General features: G+C 37.8%; 1 pseudogene; it reads left to right on the top strand.

The window, feature by feature from the left end:
• The window catches only part of LOC128652681 (odorant receptor 131-2-like), a 31,000-nt pseudogene extending 5,249 nt beyond the window's left edge, over window positions 1–25,751 (top strand).
• Window positions 25,752–26,023: the final 272 nt, after the last annotated feature.

Raw genomic sequence — 26,023 nt, 5'->3', positions numbered from 1 at the left:
CACCCATGAGGGTCTCAAGGCGCAATGGGAGGGGGGCTAAGGGAAGACGATTCAGTCGAAGAGCCAGGTCTTAAGGTCCTTCCTGAAGTTTGTATGGGAGGTGGATTGTCTGAGGTGTAACGGGAGGGAGTTCCATGACCTTGCTGCCATATAGGAGAAGGATTTTCCTCCAGCTGTTTTTTTCTTGATGCGGGGGATAACTACGAGTGCTTGGTCGGCAGAGCGGAGTTGTCTGGAGGGGCTGTAGAAATTGACACGGTGGTTAATGTATTCAGGACCGATGTTGGGGAGGGCCTTGAATGCATGGGTTAGGAGCTTGAAGGTGATTCTCTTGTTGACGGGGAGCCACTGTAGGTTCCTTAGGTGTTCGGTGATGTGGTTTTGGCGAGTGATGTCGAGGATGAGTCTGGCTGAGGTGTTCTGGATGTGTTGGAGTCGTTTCTGGAGCTTGATGGTGGACCTGGCGTAGAGTGCATTGCCGTAGTCCAGTCGACTACTGACAAGGGCATGGGTGACAGATTTTCTAGTTTTGGTGGGGATCCACTTGAAGATTTTTTGCAGTAGGTGGAGTATGTGAAAACAAGTCGAAGAGACTGTGTTGACTTGGCGGTCCATGGAAAGTGGACGAGTCGAGGATGTGAAAGAGTCGAGGATGACGCCTAGATTTCGTGCATGGTATGTTGAAGTTGGAGGGTGTCCGAGGGCTGTGGGCCACCAGGAGTCATCCCATGCAGGTTTGGTGGGTCCGAGGAGGAGGAACTTTAGAAAGACTAAAGATGGCATGATTACAAATTGGTAGCTTCCCGATAGGGAAGCTTGTATCCTTTAAGTTCATTTTAGTTGTGTTGCATAATATATATACTACACATGTTATTTATTATCACAAATGTTACATATTTTTCTTTCAGGTTTATGATGTTTGCGATCTATTCTGTTTGTAGTGGAAGTCTAGATAGATCTTAAATGTATGAGGTCTCTTTACATAATCTGTGACAAAATAATCCTTCTCCCAAATTGTTGAAAATCTCCACGAAAATGGACAATACTTGGACACTAATCAAAAGGCATAGATCCTAGATTATTCATTTAGAATATTTAGTATTCAGTTTATTCATTGTTGTACAGTTTAAATTCTTGCTGCTGTTCCTAATAACAATCACCTAGATTACGAGTTTTTGTCGGTAAGGCTGTGCGGTGCTAACGCTCCTTTTTTTCTCACCGCTCACTTAAGACAACGCTGGAATTACGAGTCTTCTACAAGCCGGCGTTAGCCTCAGAAAAGTGAGCGATGAGCAAAATGTAGCTCTACATCTCACCTCAATACCAGCGCTGCTTACGGTAGGGGTGAGCTGGCTAAACGTGATTGTGCACCATTTCCCCATAGGAAACAATGGGGCTGAGCTGGCTGAAAAAAAACCTAACACCTGCAAAAAAGCAGCGTTCAGCTCCTAATGCAGCCCCATTGTTTCCTATGGGGAAACAAAATTTACGTTTACACCTAACACCCTAACATGAACCTCGAGTCTAAACACCCCTAATCTTACACTTATTAACCCCTAATCTGCCACCCCTGACATCGTCGCCACCTACATTATATTATTAACCCCTAATCTGCCGTTCCGGACACCGCCGCCACCTACATTATACTTATGAACCCATAATCTGATGCCCCCAACATCGCCGAACCCTACATTTTATTTATCAACCCCTAATCTGCCCCCCCAACGTCGCCGCAACTATATTAAATTTATTAACCCCTAATCTGCCGCCGCCAACGTCGCCGCCACTATAATAAATTTATTAACCCCTAAACCTAAGTCTAACCCTAACCCTAGCACCCTCCTAACTTAAATATAATTTAAATACATCTAAATAAATTTACTATAATTAACTAAATTATTCCTATTTAAAACTAAATACTTACCTGTAAAATAAACCCTAAGATGGCTACAATATAACTAATAGTTACATTGTAGCTATATTAGGGTTTATTTTTATTTTACAGGCAACTTTGTAATTATTTTAACTAGGTACAATAGTTATTAAACAGTTATTAACTATTTAATAACAACCTAGTTAAAATAAGTACAAATTTACCTGTAAAATATACCCTAACCTAAGTTGCAATTACACCTAACACGACACTATAATTAAATTAATTACCTAAACTAACTACAATTAATTACAATTAAATTAAATAAACTAAATTACAGAAAAAAAACACTAAATTACCGAAAATAAAAAAGAAATTACAAATTTTTAAACTAATTACACCTAATCTAATCCCCCTAATAAAATAAAAAAGCCCACCAAAATAAAAAAATTCCCTACCCTATACTAAATTACAAATAGCCCTTAAAAGGGCCTTTTGCGGGGCATTGCCCCAAAGTAATCAGCTCTTTTACCTGTAAACAAATTACAATACCCCCCACATTAAAACCCACCACCCACACACCCAACCCTACTCTAAAACCCACCAATCCCTCCTTAATAAAACCTAACACTACCCCCTTGAAGATCACCCTACCTTGAGCCGTCTTCACCTAGCCGGGCACAAGTGGACTTTCAGACCGGCAGAAGTCTTCATCCAATCCGGCCAGAAGAGGACATCCAGACCGGCAGAATTCTTTATCCAGGCGGCATCTTCTATCTTCTTCCATCCGGAGCGGAGCGGGTCCATCTTGAAGACATCCGACGCAGAGCATCCTCTTCCATCCGACGGCAACTGAAGAATGAAGGTTCCTTTAAGTGACGTCATCCAAGATGGCGTCCCTTCAATTCCGATTGGCTGCTAGAATCCTATCAGCCAATCGGAATTAAGGTAGGAACAGCCAATAGAATGCAAGCTCAATCCTATTGGCTGATTGGATCAGCCAATAGGATTGAACTTCAATTCTATTGGCTGATTTCATCAGCCAATAGGATTTTTCCTACCTTAATTCTGATTGGCTGATATGATTCTGCATGAAGACTTCTGCCAGTCTGGATGTCCTCTTCTGGCCAGATCGGATGAAGATGTCTGCCGGTCTGTAAGTCCACTTGTGCCCGGCTGGGTGAAGACGGCTCAAGGTAGGGTGATCTTCAAGTGGGTAGTGTTAGGTTTTATTAAGGGGGTATTGAGTGGGTTTTAGAGTAGGGTTGAGTGTGTGGGTGGTGGGTTTTAATGTGGGGGGGTATTGAATTTTGTTTTACAGGTAAAAGAGCTGATTACTTTGGGGCAATGCCCCGCAAAAGGCCCTTTTAAGGGCTATTTGTAATTTAGTATAGGGTAGGGAATTTTTTTTTTTTTTTTTTTTTTTATTAGGGGGATTAGATTAGGTGTAATTAGTTTAAAAATTTGTAATTTCTTTTTTATTTTCTGTAATTTAGTGTTTGTTTGTTTTTCGTAATTTATTTTATTTTATTTAATTGTAGTTAGTTTAGGTAATTAATTTAATTATAGTGTAGTGTTAGGTGTAATTGTAACTCAGGTTAGGTTTTATTTTACAGGTAAATTTGTCTTTATTTTAACTAGGTAGTTATTAAATAGTTAATAACTATTTAGTAACTATTCTACCTAGTTAAAATAAATACAAAGTTGCCTGTAAAATAAAAATAAACCCTAAGCTAGCGACAATGTAACTATTAGTTATATTGTAGCTAGCTTAGGGTTTATTTTACAGGTAAGTATTTAGTTTTAAATAAGAATAATTTAATTAATTGTAGTAATTTTATTTAGATTTTTTAAAATTATATTTAAGTTAGGGGGTGTTAGGGTTAGATTTAGATTTAGGGGTTAATACATTTAATATAGTAGCGACGACGTTGGGGGCGGCAGATTAGGGGTTAAAAAATGTAGGTAGGTGACGGCGATGTTAGGGATGGCAGATTAGGGGTTAATAAAATGTAACTAGTGTTTGCGAGACGGGAGTGCAGTGGTTTAGGGGTTAATATATTTATTAAAGTGTCGGCGATGTCCGGTCGGCAGATTAGGGGTTAAACATTTTAGTTAAGTGTTTGCGATGTGGGAGGGGCCTCGGTTTAGGGGTTAATAGGTAGTTTATGGGTGTTAGTGTACTTTTAGCACTTTAGTTAAGAGTTTTATGTTACGCCGTTAGCCCATAAAACTCTTAACTACTGACTTTTAAATGCGGTAGGAGTCTGGACAGGAGAGGGTGTACCGCTCACTTTTTCAAGCAATCGTAATACCGGCATTAGGAAAATCCCATTAAAAAGATAGGATACGCAATTGACGTAAGGGGATTTGCGGTATGTTAAAATCGTGGAAAAAAAGTGAGCGGTACACCTGTAACTACCTGACTTGTAATACCAGCGGGCATTAAAAAGCAGCGTTGGGACCTCTCAACGTTGCTTTTTAAGGCTAACGCAAGACTCGTAATCTAGGCGAATGAGTCTTATTTAAATCTCACTTGAGACGTATGCTTGGTACCCCTTAAGAACTCTGAAATGGAAGTTTACGGTGCACTACCCCTTCTTTTAAACTCTTTAAACCTCTTATGATTGTCACTACCCGACAGAGTGCAAAGGCTAACATAAACACCCACATACAATTCCGTTACACTTCCTTATGTCTACAAAATACAGGTGGCCCTCGTTTTACAACGGTTCAAATTACACCGTTTCCGAATAACAACCTTTTTTTCCAGTCATGTGACTGCTATTGAAAAGCATTGAGAAGCAGTGCATTTATTAAAATAGCCAGTAGGTGGAGCTGTCCGATTGTGTTGCAGCAAAGCCAAGCAAGCTGAAATTAATCAGTTTAACCAGAATTGAGCTATCGAGCTAATTTCAAAGGAACAAGATCTTCCTGTCTATAAATCAGTCCAGATTGGAATGCATAGAAAGAACTGTTTGCAGCAAAATGCAAGTGAAGTCTGTGTTGTGTGATTATTTTATTAGGTTTATAATGCTGTTTTAGCAAATGTTTTTGTTCATTTAACTTAGTTTAATTATATATTCTGTGTTGTGTGATTATTTTTATTAGGTTTATAATGCTGTTTAGCATTTAAAGTCTTCATTTCAAAGCTTTAAAAATAATGTATTAGGTGTTACTTATGACAATTTTGAGAGGGGCCTGGAACCTATCTACCTCACTTCCCATTGACTTACATTATAAACTGGGTTTCAATTTACAACGGTTTAGATTTACAACCATTCCTTCTGGAACCTAACCCCGGCGTAAACTGAGGGCTACCTGTAATGTACTTCCACATACCTACCACACTTCATGACAGACAAACAAAGTAACCAGATTAAGATAATATCTATTAATAGTAAAGGTCTAAATTCCAGATTTAGGGGCATATTTATCAATGTGCGAGCGGATACAAAGTAGTGCATCATGTCCGCCGCGTATCGATAAATGCCAACAGCATACGCTGTCGGCATGTATCATTGCACCAGCAGTTCTTGTGAACTGCTGGTGCAATGCCGCCCTCTGCAGATTCGCGGCCAATCGGCCGCTAGCAGGGGGTATCAATTTCTGTCCGCGGCCTCCATACGGAGCTTGATAAATATGCCCCTAAAAGTGACATTGTAATGTTACAGGAAACACATTTTAAAAGGGGTGGGGAACCTCAAACCTTTAAATTTAAATATGGCCAAAGTTATTATTCCTCCAAAACATCTAAAACAAACGGAGTAGGGATACTGATAAAACACAGTGTCCATTTTTAGAAGATTACAACCCACAAAGACAAGAAGGTAGATTTTTAGCAGTAATTGGCAAACTATATGGAAAGGTGGTGACATTACTATGTATATATGCTCCAAATTCCAATCAACACCGTTTTTTAAAACAAAAACTAAAAATCTTCTGGAAATCATGAAAGGCTCTTTAATAATGGGGGGGGGGGGTCTTAACGTTCCACTTGATCCTTTTATAGATTGTTCCACACAATCTTCATCTATCCCTTTAAAAAGGATAACAACAATTAAACAAAGTATGCAAGACCTAGCCGTACACAATGTATGGAGAATACTTAACCCATTAATAAAAGATTACACTTTCTACTCAGCCCCACACAATCTATTCTCCAGGAATATGTCATGCGGAGCAAAATCCAACCTTGTACATGCTCAGACCGCTCTTTCATGAGCTGCAACTTGGAATGGCCCGATATTCCTAACAAAAAATTTAATTCGAAATTTGACCCAGCCCTACTAGAGGAACCTTTGACAGCTGAGAAACTGGGGACATCTATCAAGGAATACTTTGAAATTAATTCTGCACCACAAATGGACAATAGAATAGTCTGGGAAGCTCACAAAAGTTTAATAAGAGGTGAATGTATTAGCGCAGTGGCGGCTGGTGACTTTTGAGGATGGGGGAGCACTAGCCCCGCCCCTCAGATGGCTCCGCCCATTTTAATGTGTGTATGTATGTAAATATATCTATATATAACTTATATTATCAAATTTGATTCATTCTCTTTGTATCCTTTATTGAAAGAGCATCAATATCTCACTGAGAGCTAGTTGAACATATTGGGTGAGCCAATGACATGAGGCATATATGTGCAGGCACTAAAAACTGCTCACACACACTAAAAAAAACTGCTCACACAAACACTGCACACACATCTTACACACCACAAACACTGCATGCACACACACCAAACACTGCACACACACACCTCACACACACACACCAAACACCTCACACTCTGCACACACACCTCACACACACAAACACCTCACACCACAAACACTGCACACACACACGCCTCACACACCACAAACACTGCACACACACACCAAACACCTCACACACACAAACACCTCACACCACAAACACTGCTCTCACACACAACAAACACTGCACACACACACGCCTCCCACACCACAAACACTGCGCACACACACAAACACCTCACACCACAAACACTGCTCTCACACATCACACACCACAAACACTGCGCACACACAAACCACACCGCCCCATATGGGCATCCACAGGAATATTTCCAGGGGGGGTAGCAAAAAATAGCAAACATGTCCTAATCAATGCAATAACTGAATTTGGGTATATATTGTATTGAACAGCTAATTTATTGTCTTTCACAGTCACTACAGAGTGGTTCATAATGGCTGCTTGTATTATTTATTAAAAGCTGAAAACCTGATAAATGTAGCATTTAAAATTAGTAATGTTTATAAGGATTCAATATTTTAAAGCTTAAACAGATAAATAAGCCATCCTATTTCATTTACTCAAGTCTCTAAATTAATAAGGATCATTTTAAATGAAGGCTCAGGGTATTGATGGTTATACTTATTTATAAGTATGAGACAATCTTAATTTTTACTTTAACAGGATCCCACTAACTTGTGTCACAAAATCACAGTCACATTATATTATTTGCCATATACAGACTCACCCTGTCCTAACTGTAAGGTAACCTGATCTGCAGGCTGCACCTTAATCACGGCAGTTTGCTGATATATGACAGCCAGACAGGGCAGCAGCACCATGCAGGAGAGTACGGGAGAGGATGTTTGAGAAAGCCCTATTTTTTTTTTTTTTTGGAAAGTAGCAGGAACGGAGAAGCCAACATTCCAGAGGGAGTGATTTACATTACACCAAGAGCACCGTTCTAGTAACATGAGCAGCAGGTCAAATTAGCAGGCAAAACTTTTTTTTAAGTCTTAACCTCCCACACAACACATGTACACAGCTGTGCAGTTCTCTACATCTTAGCAAGCTGAACGCCGCCTGATATACAAGAAGCATAGCTTGTCTTACGCTCATTCTATCTAGCACCATGTGAACTGTGTTGCTGTAAACAATTATAGGTTTAGAGTAGAAATAAAAGGTATAAGTGGCAGCTATCACTAAATGAGCCATGTTAGTACCGAGTCTGGAGTAGCTGTACAGTACTGTGCATGGCGTATATACCGGCATTATGTCAGAACAGCAAAGAGTTTTATGACAGGCATTCAGGCTTCAGCTGAGCAGGAGGGAGACTCCGAGTGAGGTTAATAGGAGAGTGAGGGCTTACCGCATCTGAGATGTGCAGCGTCTGCCAGATACCTGTTGCCACGGGTTCAGCACAACCAGCAACTTCCCAATCACTACTTCTATTTGAGCTCCTCTCAGCTCAACGACTATCTCCGCAATGAGATTTCGCGCCTTGAGCTGGGAGGAGCTTGTCATCACTCACAGTCACGTGATGACGCTCCTCTGTGTCACTGGCTGCTGCCTGGCTCTCTTGTAACACCTCCCACCCCTCGCACAGGCTGAAGTGTGCGATCAGTAGACTATGGGGATGGGGAGGCTGGGAGCTGCGCAGCAGCCAAATTTAGCATGCGCACAGACACACTGCCATAGCTTAGCTATCACACGTGCGGTTAGGGTTATTAGTAGTACTTAGTGCAGTGCATACAGCAGAGAGCAGAGTGAGAGTCACAGTGTAATAATAAAATGAAAATATTTTTTTGTAAACATTATTGAAAAAAATGTTTGTTGATTGTTTTCTTGGGGTCAAAAAAATATATAATTTTTTCAATAGTGGGCTATTGAAAAATTATATATATTTTTTTTTTTTCTTTCTTCTGGGCTGCTGGGGGGGGGCACGTGCGAGTGTGCTCAAATGGAGGAGCCTCCACTGCTCAAAAATATGCTAAATAAACAAAAAAGAGCTAAAATAGAGGAAACACTAAATCAAATAGCTACCCTAGAATCACAACATAGACAAAAAACAGAGTTCTGAAAGGTGTAATAATATGAACAGAACGATTATATTTATGCAGGTCTTAATTATGATGAAATATATAATAGATTTATTACAATATTAATTAAGTATAAAACAAGCTATCGAAATAATTTAAATTAAAGGAACATTTAAGTCAAAATTAAACTTGAATGATTCAGATAGAGCAGCAATTTTAAAGTTTTTCAATTTACTTCCATAAACAAGATGTGCACAGTCTTTTTCTATTTACACTTTTTGAGTCTCCAGCTCGTAATGAGCATGTGCAAGAATTCACAGAATATATATACATATATATGCATTTGGGATTGGCTGATGACTGTCAGGGAGAGTGGAAATAGACATCATTTTGAAATTTGTTAGAAAAAAAATCTACTACTAATTTGAAGCTATGGGGTATATTTATTAATGTGCAAGCGGACATGATACGACAGCATACGTTGTCGGCATTAAAGGGACATGAAAGTCCCAAATTTTTTCTTTCATGGGTTAGAAAGAGCATTCAATTTTAAACAACTTTCTAATTTATTTCTATTATCTAATTTGTTTAATTTTGTTGATATGCTTTGCTGAAAAGCATATCTAGATATGCTCAGTAGCTGCTGATTGGTTGCTGCACATAGATGCCTCATGTGATTGGCTCACCCATGTGCATTGATATTTCTTCAACAAAGGATATCTAAAAAATGAAGCAAAATATATCATAGAAGTAAATTGGAATGCTGTTTAAAATTGTATTCTCTATCTGAATCATGACAGAATTTTTTGGGGTTTAGTGTCCCTTTAATCATTGCACCAGCAGTTCTTGTGAACTGCTGGTGCAATGCCGCCCCCTGCAGATTCGCGGCTGCTAGCAGGGGGTGTCAATTGGATCGGATTGATTTCTGTCCGCGGCCTCAGAGCAGACGGAGAGGTTATAAAGCAGTGGCCTTTAGACCGCTGTTTCATAACTTCTGTTTCCGGCGAGTCTGAAGGCTCATGTGGAAACAGGGGCATCAAGCTTCATACGGAGCTTGATAAATCAGCACCTAAGTGTTTTTGCATTGTCTTTTTATCATGTATTTGTTGATTATGCAAAGCTACTGTATTTACTGGTCCTTTAATTCAAATCCGATTAAATTATCTGTTATACTCTGGATATAAGCACAATATTGTTTTGGAAAATTCAATTTTAACAAAATGGATTAGTCACAAGAGTTTAAAGTGATGATAAATTAACCTATACTTTAGTTTATATTTTGGAAGTATTACTCAATTTAAGCACAGTGATGCTAGTGTTTTTTTTTAAATAAACTTTTTCATACAAAATATTAATTTATAAATCAGCTCCGTTACCTGTGACCCGGCTGCCTCCGTGTGACAATGTCAGTCATCTCTATTTGATTGACAGGTGCATCATCCAATCGGGACTGCAACATAAGCCCTATGTAAATCTAGTATTAGCACACTCCCATGTTTGGAGTTTTGAAGCCGCATCAACACGACTTCAACTGCGCAAGTGCAGTTGTAGCTACTGATTCATTGTTTACCATAAGCAGCAGCGAGATTGTAGCCTAATAATTAGGGATATTCGAATTTGAATGTTATTGTAGAAATTTGATTTACACATAATAAAATGTTGATAAGAACGAATATTCTTAAAAATTCGATTTTCGAATGTTATTTACAGTTTTCGAATGTCACATTCGAATTCGAATGTCACTTTCGAATTCGAATGTCACTTTCGAATTCGAATATTACATTTATAAAACCCAATTGTAGACTAGAAACACTATTTCGAATTTGAATGTCAATTCGAATCGAATATCACATTCGAATTTGAATATTACATTTATAAAACACAGTATTAGACTAGAAACACTATTTCGAATTTGAATGTCACATTCAAATTGAAAATCACATTCGAATCAAATATCACATTTATTAAACACAGTTGTAAACTAGAAATACTATTTCAAATTTTGAATGTCACATTCGAATTCGAATATTACATTTAAAAAACACAGTATTAGACTAGAAATACTATTTCGAATTCGCATGTGACATTCGAATTTGAATGTCACAATCAAATTCGAATATTACATTTAAAACACAGTATTAGACTAGAAATACTATTTCAAATTCGAATGTGACATTCGAATGTAGCATTCGAATTTGAATATTAAATTTATTAAACATAGTTGTAGACTAAAATACTATTTCGAATTTGAAAGTCACATTCGAATATTACATTTCGAAATTGAATGAATACATAGCTAAACATTCTATTATTCTAACGAATATTTTCGAATTTTATTAAAAAATTCGAAAACGAAAATTCGAAAATAGAATGTTAGAATGTTATATAAACATTCGAAATTCCATTCGAATGGACAAATGTATAAAAATTTGTTTAAAATTTTGAATTTTTAGAAAACATTCGCCCATCCCTACTAATAATGATTTTCAGTAATAGAAAGAACAATTTAAATTTAGATTTTTTTTTTACTTATCTCTCCTAACCCTCACTGGGAGTGTAATTCAATTGATGGCAATGGCTATATGCTATTAATGTACAGTGCACAGCTTTTCTATTAGCCAGCCATAGACAATACCTGAATGGATAGGAAAAATCTAAATAAAACTTGCATGATTCAGATAGAGTAATGTGTGTCATTTTAAGACACCTTTGAATTACTTCTTTTTTCAAATGTATGTTTGTTCTCTTGGTGGATTCAGTTGTTGAAAAAGAATATGTAGGTTACTACTGTGGGAGCTAGCTGGTGATTGGTACCCTGCACACATTTGTCTCTATGTGTTAAGCAATTAGAGTTCCCAGGTTATGCATTGCTGCTCCTTCAGCAAAGGATATCAAGAGAATGAAACAAATGTAATAATAGGACTAATATGGAAAGTTGTTTAATTGTGTATGTTGTATCTGAATCTTGAAAGAACAATATTGGGTTTCATATCCCTTTAAGTATAGAAACTTTCAGTATAGGTAAGGGGGATCAAGGGCATATTCAGCTATTTCAAAAGCTATAGGAGCTAATATAACAATCTTTATACTCAAGCAGGTAAACTTGGATCAATGGGAACAAATTCAAGGGGAAGAAAAATTTAGGGTACACACACATTACACACAGGCACACTGTACTCTAACTGTACCTTTAAGTAAACTTTTTTTTTTAAACGCAGTGAAAAAAAAATTAGGGGCCGGATTACATATACGGCGCAGGTTTCGGCGCAAGCGTGGGAACCAGCGCCGCCTGTAATTTCACCTCGCACATCGGGGGTATTACATATACTGCACCGTTAGATGCTAAACTGGCATAAGTAGGACAAACTGGTGATCTTCTGAAATGTTGCGCAAATACACATTTAGTCGTCGCAAGTAACTTACGCCAGTATTTTGTTCCACGGAAAGTGTAAGTAAAGAGTAGTTTTATGCAAATTAGGCTAACACTTTCAAAATAAAAATGTGACACGTAATTACGCTATTAAAAATTCATATATAAACCCATGCGCAGCTGCCATATTTTCTTCAGTGTGTTTGGATTGTTCTTTGAGCTACAACACACTACACTGGAGTGGAGGATTACTGAGAGTAGAGAGAGAGGCGCAAAGGAGGAGTTAGTTAGGTCGCATTGTTGTTTGATTAAGCTTGTACACTTACACATATTTTTACATATTGCACACATTGCATACATACATATACAAAGACACCACACTTTTTTTTTCTAACACCTCACACATTTTATTTGATTTTTACAGTGTGATAGGCTGAATGTTTGGTTGTGATTGTGTGTGATTGAACTGGGAGTGAGTGTGAGTGTGTGTAGTGTAAATTTAGGGTGAGGATGGCAGGGAGAGGTAGGGAGGAGGGGAGGAGGGGAGAGGAGTGGCAGGGAGAGGAGTTAGGAAAGGGACAGGAGGAACAGTGGGCCCCCGTAAGGGGAGTAAGTGGAGTTTGGAGAGGGAGAGCTAGACGGGATGATGGGAGGGAGATGCCACGAGTAGCACCAGAGAGCAGGCACTCTAGGAGCGGGACAAAGGGTGCACCTGGGGACAGAATGGGGGAGGAGGGAGAGGATAGGGAGGATTCCACACCCAGGGACCATCAACAGAGAAGGAAGCCAGGTGTCCATGGAGGATGAGAGGACTGAGATGTCCCAACGTCTCATTTGATGAAAATGTTGCCCTAGTCCAGGCCATCATGGACCAATTACAGTGCCCTCTTCGAGCAGGAGAAGGGCAAAGGCATTGCCAAAAAGCACAAAATGGCACGGTTTGCGGTAGAGGATGCCGTCAACATTGTGGCACGCAGAGGAGGACTGTTGAGGGCCTGAAAAAGCGGTGTGAATGACTGCAAGAGGACGGTCAAAGAAAAGATGGGGCATGGAAGCTATACACCAGAGGGGAATAGGCGGTGGTCCATCACTGGATATTGAGAATAGCACCTGGCAGGAGATGATATGCAGGTCCCTGAGTATCACAGCAGTCCGTGGACTTCCCGGGGCTCGTAATTCAGGGGCTGCAACCACAGCACATCATGCTGATGAGAAACATCCCACACACCAGCATTATATGTATTTGAGATATAACACATCCTTTAATGTACGCAATGAGGAGCATGTATTTGGCCTACTAACAAAAACATCTACAATTATACTTGACATTACTGCTACTTAACACAATGCAATTCATGATAGAGGTGGAATAGTGCATTACTAACATGTCTCAGAATAACACCAGGACACATGTTATAGAGTTTGACATGAGAATTAGTATAGGCCCTAGCATCGTATCAATGTATAATTGTAATGCCCACGTGGACATATATCAGACTATACTAATCCCTCTCATCCTTTGACTCACCAGAACCTCTTGTCACATAGGATACAAACATTCATGCCACCACCACCAGTCTTTAGGCAACCGCAAGAACAGTATGCCTCCCAGGCATGAGCGATGATTATATGGCTTCAGTTGAGGACCCGGGAGTGGATGCCACCACCATTGCCATATCGACCCCTGGCAAAATTCCTGTGGCTAGAGGAATATCCTCCCTTTGGTTTGAAGGGGGAGCCAAGACAGCCACAAAGGGTCCATGTATTTACCCCCACACACAAAATCTCATGGCAGTCAGGGATTTTTACCCACAGATAATCTCACAGGATGTGCCAATTGGACAGGCTGAGTGGTCACACACTCGTCATCAGTGGGACTATCAACAACCATGAGAGCTCCTCCATCCTCATCAATTGGACGAGCTCCACCCAACCTCAGCAATTGGACAAGTTCCACCATCAGCAGATGGAAAATATAGCAGATTCTACAGCTGTACCTCAAGCACCATCAGATGCAGGTGACCCTGCCCCACTTGAACTAGCAGTTTTAAGCTGGCCCCTGCCCCACATGAACCAGCAGTTGAAGCTGACCCTGCTCCACATGAACCAGCAGTTGAAGCTGACCCTGCCACCACATGAACCAGCAGTTGAAGCTGACCCTGCCCCACATGAACCAGCAGTTGAAGCTGACCTTGCACCTCAAGCAACAGCAGATGCAGGTGACCCCTGCCCATAAGCCACCTAGAAGCCCTGCTGCTCAAGAGCTGTGGATGCATTGTATTCTCCCCTGGGTGCGGAATACATTGCACTCCAGAGGAGGCTCATAAAAAGCACTGAGAGCATCCAAGAGGCAATAGAGGTTCTTCAGGAACCATGAAAGGTCCATCAGGAGCCAAGAGAGGATACAACAACGTAGCATAGAGCTACAGGGGGACATGGCAGCATCGTTAAGTGCAAGTTTCATAACCAGTCACAGATGATGCGAATTCTGTCTGATATGTAGATACAAAATGGACAATAGATGGATAGAACAAAATCAACACTTGAGTGTGTTGGTTGAGCACTTTACACACCAGCAGGACACTGCCTCCAGCCTATCATCTGTGGCCCAGCACACCAGCAGAAAACAGCAGAATCTTCTCAAACCAGGAGAACAAGGAAATCCACTTTCAGTCACATCAGCTCCCTCACCCCAAGAAGCCAAAAAAGAAATAATATTCTTATAGTTCACCATAAATCTTGTCCTCTGTATTTACCATATAATTGTCATCCAAATCCCTGTGAGGTGTGTTTTAGTACACTAATATTGTTAAAACATATATTATGGAAACGGCAATAAAAACAGCAATATATCATGTTTATGACATATTCTTGTACTATAACTCACATCCACAATAGTTGTTTATAAAGGGTACTATAGTAATATTCACTTCTAAGATGAAAATCAAGGTATCTCACATCAATATAAATTGACACATGGGTATATGTAGTAGTGATGTTTACTGATAGGGTGTGCATATCAGGTGTTTTAAGGCTGCAGGTTAGAGGTTGTGTTGTCTGTGATTGTTTTGACACAATTGCAAAGAGGCAGCCTTCAAGAAGGTCTTAGAAATTATCATATGAGCCATCTAGGTTTAGCCTTTCAACTAAGAATACCAAGAGAACAAAGCAAGTAGTTAGAATTAAATACTGAAAGTAGTTTGAAAAAACATGCCCTATTTGAAACAAGATGGTTTTCTTTGGACTTGACTGTCCCTTTATATATTTTGGCATCAATGCCAAGCTGTTTTAACATTAGAATAAATCACACTCCAGTGGGTTCTAAAGAGTGAAGGTAATACAATTATGATTCCCATTGTTCTTTCCTCCAAGTATTGTTGATTGTTTTGAGAACAAATTTTAAAGTAAATAAGCAAGTATATGTCCACAATGTGATAAAGTGATGAGATCTGATTCTACCTTCAAGCTCAATCCATTTGATTATGTTGTGGCTTCAAACAACAAAAATCAGCTATTTCAAATACACATATAAACCTTAAAAAAACAATATCATAGTATACTGTCCCTTTAACCTCGAGATGCTGCTTAATGTATGTGTTTGTTAAGGCCTTCCAGGGAGTTATGGTTGCTTTTTTAGTGCCAAGGGTTGCTGCGCCTGCAATATGTGGCGAGATGAGAATGGAGTAGATTTTCTGAATTCTGCGCGCGTAAGTCCTTACGCTGTATATTGGATACCAAATTGCGTGGCTGTTCTTTGTTAGTCTATGGAGGTAAAAATTACGGCCCCGAAGTATGAATATGCGCGCGTAACTTGTATGCTACGCCATATATGTAATAACAAAATCGCGTAGCAATCCGGCGGCGGAAGATTTTGCGGGCGATGCTGCATATGTATGGAGCCCCAGATGTTTAAAATAAAATAATATGTTTTAAAATTAAAGAGAATTGCAAAATTAAAACTAATAAAAGTTGATTACAGCTTCAGATAAAGGGAAAATGCAAAGAATTTGCAGTGCATCTGAAAATAAATAAATTTAGTTTAAAACAAAAACTAAATTTCAAGCAAAACGAACAAGACAAGTAGCAAATTTTGGACAAAACGAAAATCGGTAAATCAATGAAACGAATATTATGTCCAAAACAAAATTGTCTTTTTTGGCACATCTCTAGTATTTTTATAAGTAGGATTACAAAACAATATTTATACCATGTGTATGATAAGATATAGGGCTCCGTTAATAAAACTGCGAGCAGTGGTCTTAAGATCACTCTTCGCGCGGTTGGCAAAGTTGTCCACCCCGTCTGATAATAAATGGAGCCCAAATTGTACTTTATGCTGCATGTATCTTCTATTGTGTATCTGAAGGACTAAAATTGTGCTCCGTGGTTTTATTGTTTCTTTCTCAATTTAAAAGCAGATCATGTAATGCTAAGGATTATGGTCTATGATTATGGTCTAGATATTGAAACCAGCCCCGACCAGGAGTTTTAAAGCACCTTTCACCCAGTCTTCTACTAGCTATATTTTATTGCACTTTTATATACCGCCAAGAGCCACTGAACCCAATTTTTTTCTTTTGTGATTTAGATAGAGCATCGGCAATTTTAAGCAACTTTCTAATTTACTTTTATTATCAATTTTTCATCGTTCTCATGCTATCTTTATTTGAAAAGAAGGCATCTAAGCTAAGGGGGCAGCGAATGTTTGGTTCAGAACCATAGACAGCATTTGTTTATTGGTGCTGCCCAATCAGCAAGGACAACTCAGGTTGTTCCACCCAAAAATGGGCCGGCATCTAAACTTACATTTATGCTTTTCAAATAAACATACCAAGCGAATGAAGACTATTTGATAATAGGAGTAAATTAGAAAGTTGCTTAAAATTGCATGCTCTATCTGAATCACAAAAGAAAACATTTGGGTTAGTGTCCCTTTAATTAAATATTCTGCATGGCTATTATATAGAAGTACAATAAAGGGGAAAAAAAACATGAGAAAAAGTCTAAAACATTAATAAAAAAGGATTTGGGGGCACTGATGCTGTTACAATGTAATTTCCAAGCTAAAGATTATTACAAATGTTATGTATGGATTCTGTTTATCACTGTTATGCGACCCATTAAGGTAATTAGGTAAATACCTGGTTTTGATGACTGGAAACCAGTAAGGCAGGAAGAACGGTTTTAGTGGCACACACAGGTGAAACAGTAGAGAAGTCCATAGGTAAGCTAGGGGTCAGCACCAGGAGATTGGTCACAGACCCTGCAAAACAGCAGAGGGAGAAAACAAGCTCTTCAACCAATAAACACAGCTCCACGGGTCTTTAGGCAGGTGACCAGTCCACCGGTAGCAGCTCAAGGGTCAATCACGTAAACATAAGTCAGGAACTTTGCTTGGGTCAAAACCAGGAGGGGCAGGCCAGGAACATGCTTGCTTTAGTCGTCATATGGAATAACTAAGCACTGAATTGGAATCAGAGATGACCTTTTTACACCTCCCATTCAGACTTAGTGCCAAATACACTGTCAGGGCCACTTCCAATAGGGAACCTACAAATAGCTTCACTCCAAGGCTCCACACAACTAAGAGACAGCTAGCACAGCACAAGCTGCCAGCTGAGCTAAACAGAATCTCTCTTAGCGCTGCCCCAGACTCAGCCTTGCTGAGCTTAGCACACCCACTAGCCCTTTCAACCAAAACAGCGTGCCTCTTTAGCGAGCTCCAGGTAAGTATAGACCCTATGGCCAGGGTCGGCTCCAGAACGAATGAAATGGGGGGGCATTTTTTTTTCACGAGGGGGCACACATTTAAAAAGCATGTATGAGAGTCAAAATAAGAGCAGACCTACTGTGGCAGTCCAGTGGTTACATTTATCAGATCTCTGGCTGTGCAGGAGTTAGATTTGTTTATATTTCTGGAAGTGCAGCGGTTACATGTGTCATATCTCAAGGAGTATAGGGGTTACATTTATAAGATGTCTGGCAGTGCCGCAGCAGTTACATTTACCAGATTATGGCAGTGCAGGGGTTACATTTGTCATATCTCAGGAATGTCTCCCACATATGACACAGCCAGTGGACACTGTATGTGTAGCTCTACCAATGACCCTACTAATGATCAAATAAGCTTTTATGTGACAATAAGTTTTGAGCACCAAGCAGTACATTACTTGTACAGATATTATTAATGATATTTACAGCACACACAGTATATACAGTAATGTATATACACACAAATTATATATTTACTATATATTATATATATATATATATATACTGTACACACACATACATATACACACACACACACACACACACACACATATATATATATATATATATATATATATATATATACACACACACACAGTATATATATATATATATATATATATATATATATATATATATATAATATACACACACACTGTGTGTATATGGTGTGTGTGTATATATATATATATATATATACACATATATAACACCATACACTGTGTGTGTGTGTGTGTATATATATATATATATATATATATATATATATATATATATACACACACACACACTGCGTAGATATATATATATATATATATATATATATATATATATATTATATATATATATATATACACACACACAGTATATATGTATATATATATACACACACAAACAATATATAAATATACACACAGTGTGTGTATTGTGTGTATATGTATATGTGTATATATATATATATATATATATATATATATATATATATATATATAATAAAACAACCTTGGGGACAAATAGGAGATGTTTTGAAACATGTAAATAATAAACATAAGGCTATTTCACTCATTGTCCCACAGTTACATGTGAAGTGTGTGTATTGAGCTCCTATAATCTGACACACATTTTACACTGATCACTGCAGATAAAGCAGGCACAATGCACACTTCTTTTGTGTGACCTGCAGTGGGGAAACCAAGGAATTCCCAATTTGCTTCTTTATCTGTGGCTGCCAGGACATAAAGCACAATAGGGAAGGGATATTACTCTCACACCACACATTGGTTATACGGCTGTGTTTTCACAAAATTATTTCTGCATTCCCTCTCACTGACTGTTAGCTTCTCCCAGCACTTCCTGCAGAGGTCTGATGATGTCATCATCTCACTTCAGCTCCTTGGGCTAGCAGGAGGAGGGGCAGTGCAAGTCTTAGGTTAACTGTGAGAGCACCAGCAGGGAAATGCAACTTTATTTGTTATCTGGTTGTAAATAGAGGAGAGTAAAGAGATTAGCTGGGCCCTCCAAAGTGGTGGATCTCCAGGGTCCAGTGGCTGCAAATAGTTTATGGGACATTTGGGACCCTAGACGTTCCGTCACTTTTAAAATGTAAAAAAAAAAAAAAAAAAAAATTTTAAATCACTTTTTTTGCCCTGGGGGGCACATCATTCCATAATGCCCCCCCTTAGAGCTGACCCTGCCTATGGCGTCTCTGGGCCTTAGACCCAGTCATTTCAATACACATGTATCCCATCCATTCGGCTCTGCAGGTGTATGATATGTTTTGCCAAGCATCTAGGGTTAAAATCAAATGAAATGTTCATGATTCAGATAGATCAGGCCATACTTAGCAACTTTCTAGTGTACTTCTATTTTGAAATTTGCTTTGTTCTTTTGGTGACCTATGTTGAAGAGTAAACCTAGGCAGGCTGAGCTCAAGTCTTTAGCAGTATTAAAAACATGTATACCATTGCTATAAACATTGTTGCTAAAGACACACACATGCTCGTGAGCTCACCTAGGATAACATTTACAAAGATATCAAGAGGACAAAATTTATAATCAGAGCGAATTAGAAAGTTGGTTAAAATGTCAAGCTCTAGCCAATCCTTTAATCCCTTTAATATAGAAATATTCAAAGAAACAAGACAGGTAGGCAACGGTATAGAAGATATGAAGTACCAAGCTTTTGAGTTATACCTCATTAAAGGTACGGTCAAGTCAAAACTAAACTTTCATAATTCAGATAGGGCATGCAATTTTAAACAACTTTCCAATTTGCTTTTAGCATTAAATTGGCTTTGTTCTCTTCGTATTCTTTGTTGAAAGCTAAACCTAGGTATGCTTATAAACTGATTTCTAAACCGTTGAAGTGCATTTTGACAGTTTTTCACAATTAGACAGTGCTAGTTAATGTGTGTCATATAGATAGCATTGTGCTCACTCCCTTGGAGTTATTTATGAGTCAGCACTGATTGACTGAAATGCAAGTCTGTCAAAAGATCTGAGATAAGGGGGCAGTCTGCAGAGGCTTAGATACAAGGTAATCACAGAGGTAAAAAGTGTATTAATATAACAGTGTTGGTTATTCAAAACTGAGGAATGGGAAATAAAGGGATTGTCTATCTTTTTAAACAATAACAAATGCACAAGTAGACTGTCTCTTTAAGTTTGATACATCAGACCTATCATGTAGAACATCTTATGAACATTCCCCATGCTCCAAAAGGAAAAACAGAGTCCATCATCTGGGAGATCTCATAATGTTGTTAACAGGAAAAAATATGTCCAAGTTAAACAACCTGACTGCAAAAAAAATGTGTTTAATGAGGTAGAAATCTGTAGGGAGCCAAGAGAAGATAAATACTTTAGGCTGCCTTGGCATTTGGCAATCTCATTATGAATCACACATAAAGCATCCTGGAGTGTCATTGTTTGCTGCACTGTAAGTATATATTTATTCCATACACTGTGATGCTATATTATCAGACTAAACAATAACGCTGCACCAATATGACAGTAATAAAGAACACTAACAGTAAGTCTCTTTAGGGTACTTTTAACTGCAATTTGTTTTTCAGTGGCTAATTGTTTAGGACAGCATTAAATGTAATTTGTATTGATGAGAAATGATTAACTATTTTGTCAGTATCAGAATCATATGGCAGCAAGGGAAGTTTTTCTTTTTCTTTTTTAAACCTAATGAGTGTGTTTTTTGTTTAAACAATTCAGTCCCAGTTAAACTCCAGTAAACTTTTTACTAACAAAAATACAAACTATAATAGCATGATTGATTTTAAAAAAGTATGCAAAAAAAATATGTATTACATTTAAAAATACAGTACAGATGAAGCTTGCACTCTCTGGATTTTCAAAAAGGTGCTTTATTTAGCAAAAAAATGTGACGTTTCGGGGATCAATCACCCCTTCATCAGACCTGGTCTGATGAAGGGGTGATTGATCCCCGAAACGTCACATTTTTTGCTAAATAAAGCACCTTTTTGAAAATCCAGAGAGTGCAAGCTTCATCTGTACTGTATTAATTTGTGCCTGCACCCACCCTGGTAGATGCTTTTTAAGTGAGAGTGTGCTTTCCTTACTCTATTAAATTTAAAAATATATATATAAATAGACTTAAAAGGACATGAAACACAATATTTTTCTTTCACGATTCAGATAGAGAATACAATTTTAAACAACATTCCAATTTACTTCTATTATTTAATTTGCTTCTTTTTAGATATCCTTCGTTGAAGAAATAGCAATACACATAGGTAAGCCATTCACAGAAGGCATCTTTGTGCAGCCAACAATCAGCAGTCACTGAGCCTATTTAGATATGCTTTTCAACAAAGGATATCAGTAGGATGAAGAAAAATTAGATAATAGAAGTAAATTGGAAAGCTGTTTAAAATTGCATACTCTTTATAAATCATGACATTTAAAATTTGAGTTTGATGTCCCTTTAAGCTTAGAACTTACATTATCACAGCATCAATCTCTTTGCATTTGCTTTTATACTTTGTTTCATGTTTACATTTCTGTACTCTGTATCTAGCCCTACATAATTAAGAATTGCAAAAGATTTAATTTTAAATATTTTTTTCAGATTTATTCCATGTTATCAAAATTCAGAATTTAGGTATGTACAAACATGCAGACAAGGTTCACAATATGTAGATGAAGATCTGTATGCCCAGTATTGAATGAAGCTAGATTTAAATTATAAGTAGTGTGTATATTTATGTGTGTATGTTCAGCATTGTATGAAGCTAGATTTAAATTAAAAGTAGTTTGTATATTTATGTGTGAATGTTCCGCATTGTGTGAAGCTAGATTTAAATTATAAGTAGTGTGTATATTTATTTGTGAATGTTCAGTATTGTGTGAAGCTAGATTTAAATTCTAAGTAGAGTGTATATTTATGTGTGAATGTTCAGTATTGTGGGAAGATAGATTTAAGTTACAAGTAGTGTGTATATTAATGTGTGAATGTTCCGCATTGTATGAAGCTAGATTTAAATTATAAGTAGAGTGTGTATTTATGTGTGTATGCCCAGTATTGAATGAAGCTAGATTTAAATTATAAATTGTGTGTATATTTATTTGTGAATGTTCCGCATTGTATGAAGCTAGATTTAAATTATAAGTAGAGTGTATATGTATGTGTGAATGTTCAGTATTGTGTGAAAATAGATTTAAATTATAAGTAGAGTGTATATTAATGTGTAAATGTTCAGTATTGTGTGAAGATAGATTTAAATTACAAGTAGTGTAGATATTAATGTGCGAATGTTCAGCATTGTGTGAAGATAGATTTGAATTATAAATAGTGATTCTGTACTAGATAAGTTTATCAGCAAACTTTATTTATATCTCCCTACAGTATATCCCTAGTAGAGCAGCTTATATTGATATTAGTATATCTTCACGGCTATGGTGTATAGCTCCCCACTACGATGTTTACCTTTAGTATGAGAGTAATATTGGCCCCTTCTGCCTAGCACTTCCTACTTACTAGTTAGGGGATACCCGCCTAGCGACTATTTACCTAATGAGTAACGAACTATGCCCCCATGTCTACAATACTTAGATCTAACTGAACTAGTCCACCAGTAAGACTTGATCACATGAGGCATTGCACTTTATTATAGAAGAGGGCACTTTATTTACAATGGGTATGACACAGTTATAAACTAACAAAAACATACTGCGGTAATGAACAACTAACCTTGCTATCTCCAACGTAAGAGACAAAGATAAGTTAAGAGATGTGGTTCGCTATCTTATAGTGATCTCAGGGGCCCTTATGTATTACCTTTTAAGGTTTCCCTAATTATATGATCAATGCTCTAAGCTGATCCTACTTAACAAATGTGTCCCTGACAAACCTCCTAAGAGGTATTATCATACAATTTCCCTAGACCTTGCCTGAAAGGGACCAGTTTGTATGTGTTCTTCTCCAGCAAATGACCTAAGATCTTAGTATTTTGGCTTCCAGTTCGGTAGATAGTGTTTAATGTAGATCTCACTTACTAGATATAGACTATTTACCATACGAATGTCATAGTTATTAATTATCATAACACACCGGGGTAATGTATAACTACGCTAGCTATCTCTGATTTAAGAGACAAAGTCAAGTTTTATCTTTTGATATGTTTAGTGTAAATGTTTTAATGTTCATAAAAATGTTTTTATTTGCAGTATTGTTAAGTTTGTAGCATACTGATTCTATTCAGAGATACGGATCAATATTTATAGCGCTCATCTGGACTCCAATGTATCCTCTCTTATAGCCCCTGGGACTAGATGTCCATGTTGGATCTGTTTCGCTGATATATCCCTGTCAACCCTCCTAGGAAATATTATATACTCTCCCTAGACCTTTTCAGCTAGGGATCTGGTTATATACAATATTCCCCAGCACATTTTCCTTTTCAATCTTCTCTCTATGTTGGCAGTTTGGCTCCCAACATATGCATATTTTCCTCCTATTATAAGATAATCCTCCCATATTACAATATTAACACTACACTGGAGGCCCAAAAGTGGCCTCATCTGCTTTGAGGAGGAGATAAAATTAGGATTTGAACTTATTATCATCAGCTAAACACTTAAGTAACTATTTAGACTGCAGAATATATTATTGTGTTTTATAAGTCCGCCATAATGTTTGTAATTACTTATGCATATACCATCTTATTGTCATTGAGATGATGTCTGTAAAATGTATGTACTTAGTATACTTTTGCGTGTGTACACCTTCAACCCACAATAAAAATTATAAAAAGAAAAAATTATAAATAGTGAGTATATTTAAAGTTTCATGTACCTTTAAGATTGGGACTGTGCGCAGGTTATTTGAGATTATTTGCCTACTCTTTTTTATTAAATGTTTTAAAGGGACAGTCTACTCAAAAATGTTATTGTTTAAAATGATAGATAATCCCTTTATTACCCATTCCCCAGTTTTGCCAAGCCAACACAGTTATATTACTACACTTTTAACTTCTGTGATTACCTTGTATCTAAGCCTCTTCTGACAGCCCCCTATCACATGACTATTTATTATCAATTGACTTGTACTTTAGTCAATTAGTGCAGTGACTGCCACAACCCACAGAAGTGAGCACCATTTTATCTATATGGCCCACATGAACTGGCAGTCTCCTATTGTGAAAAGCTAATAAAAAAGCATGTGATAACAGGCTGTCTGTAGTAGCTTAGAAACAGGCAGACATTTAGAGGTTTCAATGTTATAAAGTATATTAATATAACAATGTTGGTTGTGCAAAGTTGGAGAATGGGAATAGTAAAGGCGTTGTCTAGCTTTTTAAACAATAGCAATTTTGGTGTAGACTGTCCCTTTAAATTTGCTGGATAAACCTAATACATTTGGATGGAAAGAAAATAAACCCATATTTTAAGAATATAGATCCCATACAAGTGGCTTCCTCCAGTGTTTGCTTTACACTAACCATATATATTTTGTATTATTATAGGCTACATTTCACCACACGGCGCATGAACAGAACAATGCTGAATTCCTCAAGTGTCTCCAACAGCAGGTACACCCTGACCGTGCAAATGACAATCACCATTCTAATGCTCTTCTGTTTGTTCTTCTTTATTTACTTCATCACAGTTTTATTGAGTATTTACTTCACCACCCCTGTCCGAGAGAACAGCCGCTACATCCTTTTTGCCCACATGCTCGTTAACGATACTTTGTATCTGATCATAGGTCTCTTCCTGTTACTTATTGCGTTGTATTCCATACCCCTCCCTGTGCCAATCTGCTACATATTAGTCACTGTGTCTTCTACATCGTTTAAGATTACGCCATACAACCTGGCGGTTATGGCGCTTGAGCGTTATATAGCCATATGCTTCCCTCTACGACATGGAGAGCTTTGCACCAGACAATCTACTTTAATTGCAATATCTGTGATATGGGTTATAGGACTGATTCCTAATTTTGCTGATTTTGTGACCCTGAGTTCTTCAATCGAGATGAACTTTCTCTCTCGCTCAGTTTCTTGCAGTCGAGCAACATTTACAATCACTGCGGTGCAAAATAATATAAGATTCTTCACTCACACCTTCACGTTTTCCCTAGTGGGACTAATAATTATATTCACGTATGTCAAAATCATGCTGGTCGCTTTCAAGATTGGTTCTGGCAAAGCGACTGCGTCAAAAGCTGGAAAAAACCGTCATGCTCCATGCAGGGCAGCTTTTGCTATGCATGTTTGCTTTCAGCTACACACTTACAGAGCTATATTTCAGAGCGTATCTTATCATCTTACCCATAATGAATTTCTTTTTCTTCATGTGTCTTCCAAGATTTTTAAGCCCTTTAATTTATGGATTAAGAGATGAAGTATTTCGTATCTACATCAAAAGGTTTATTCTCTGCAGTACAAGGACAGAATCACATTAAAACTTAGAATGACGTCAGATCGACAGAACATTGAGTCCATTTGATACGTCAGACACTGTGCGTGCTGACCACTGATGGGCTTTAAAGCTTTGTGCTCAGGGCTGGATATACAATTAAAGGAACATTAAAATAGGTCTGATTGATAGACACAATACAGGTTCTGTAAACCTCTATACTGTGTTAAAATCACAAATGGTGGTAAGCAAGGTCCTCTGTCATTCTATACCTTTATATGTTTCCTCTATATGAATCTGTATGTGTGTATATATACA

The sequence above is a fragment of the Bombina bombina genome, chromosome 3 (assembly GCF_027579735.1).
Source record: "Bombina bombina isolate aBomBom1 chromosome 3, aBomBom1.pri, whole genome shotgun sequence".
Lineage (NCBI taxonomy): Eukaryota > Metazoa > Chordata > Amphibia > Anura > Bombinatoridae > Bombina > Bombina bombina.
Note: the sequence above shows the minus strand (reverse complement) of the source record. Positions and strands in the feature narration are given on the sequence as shown.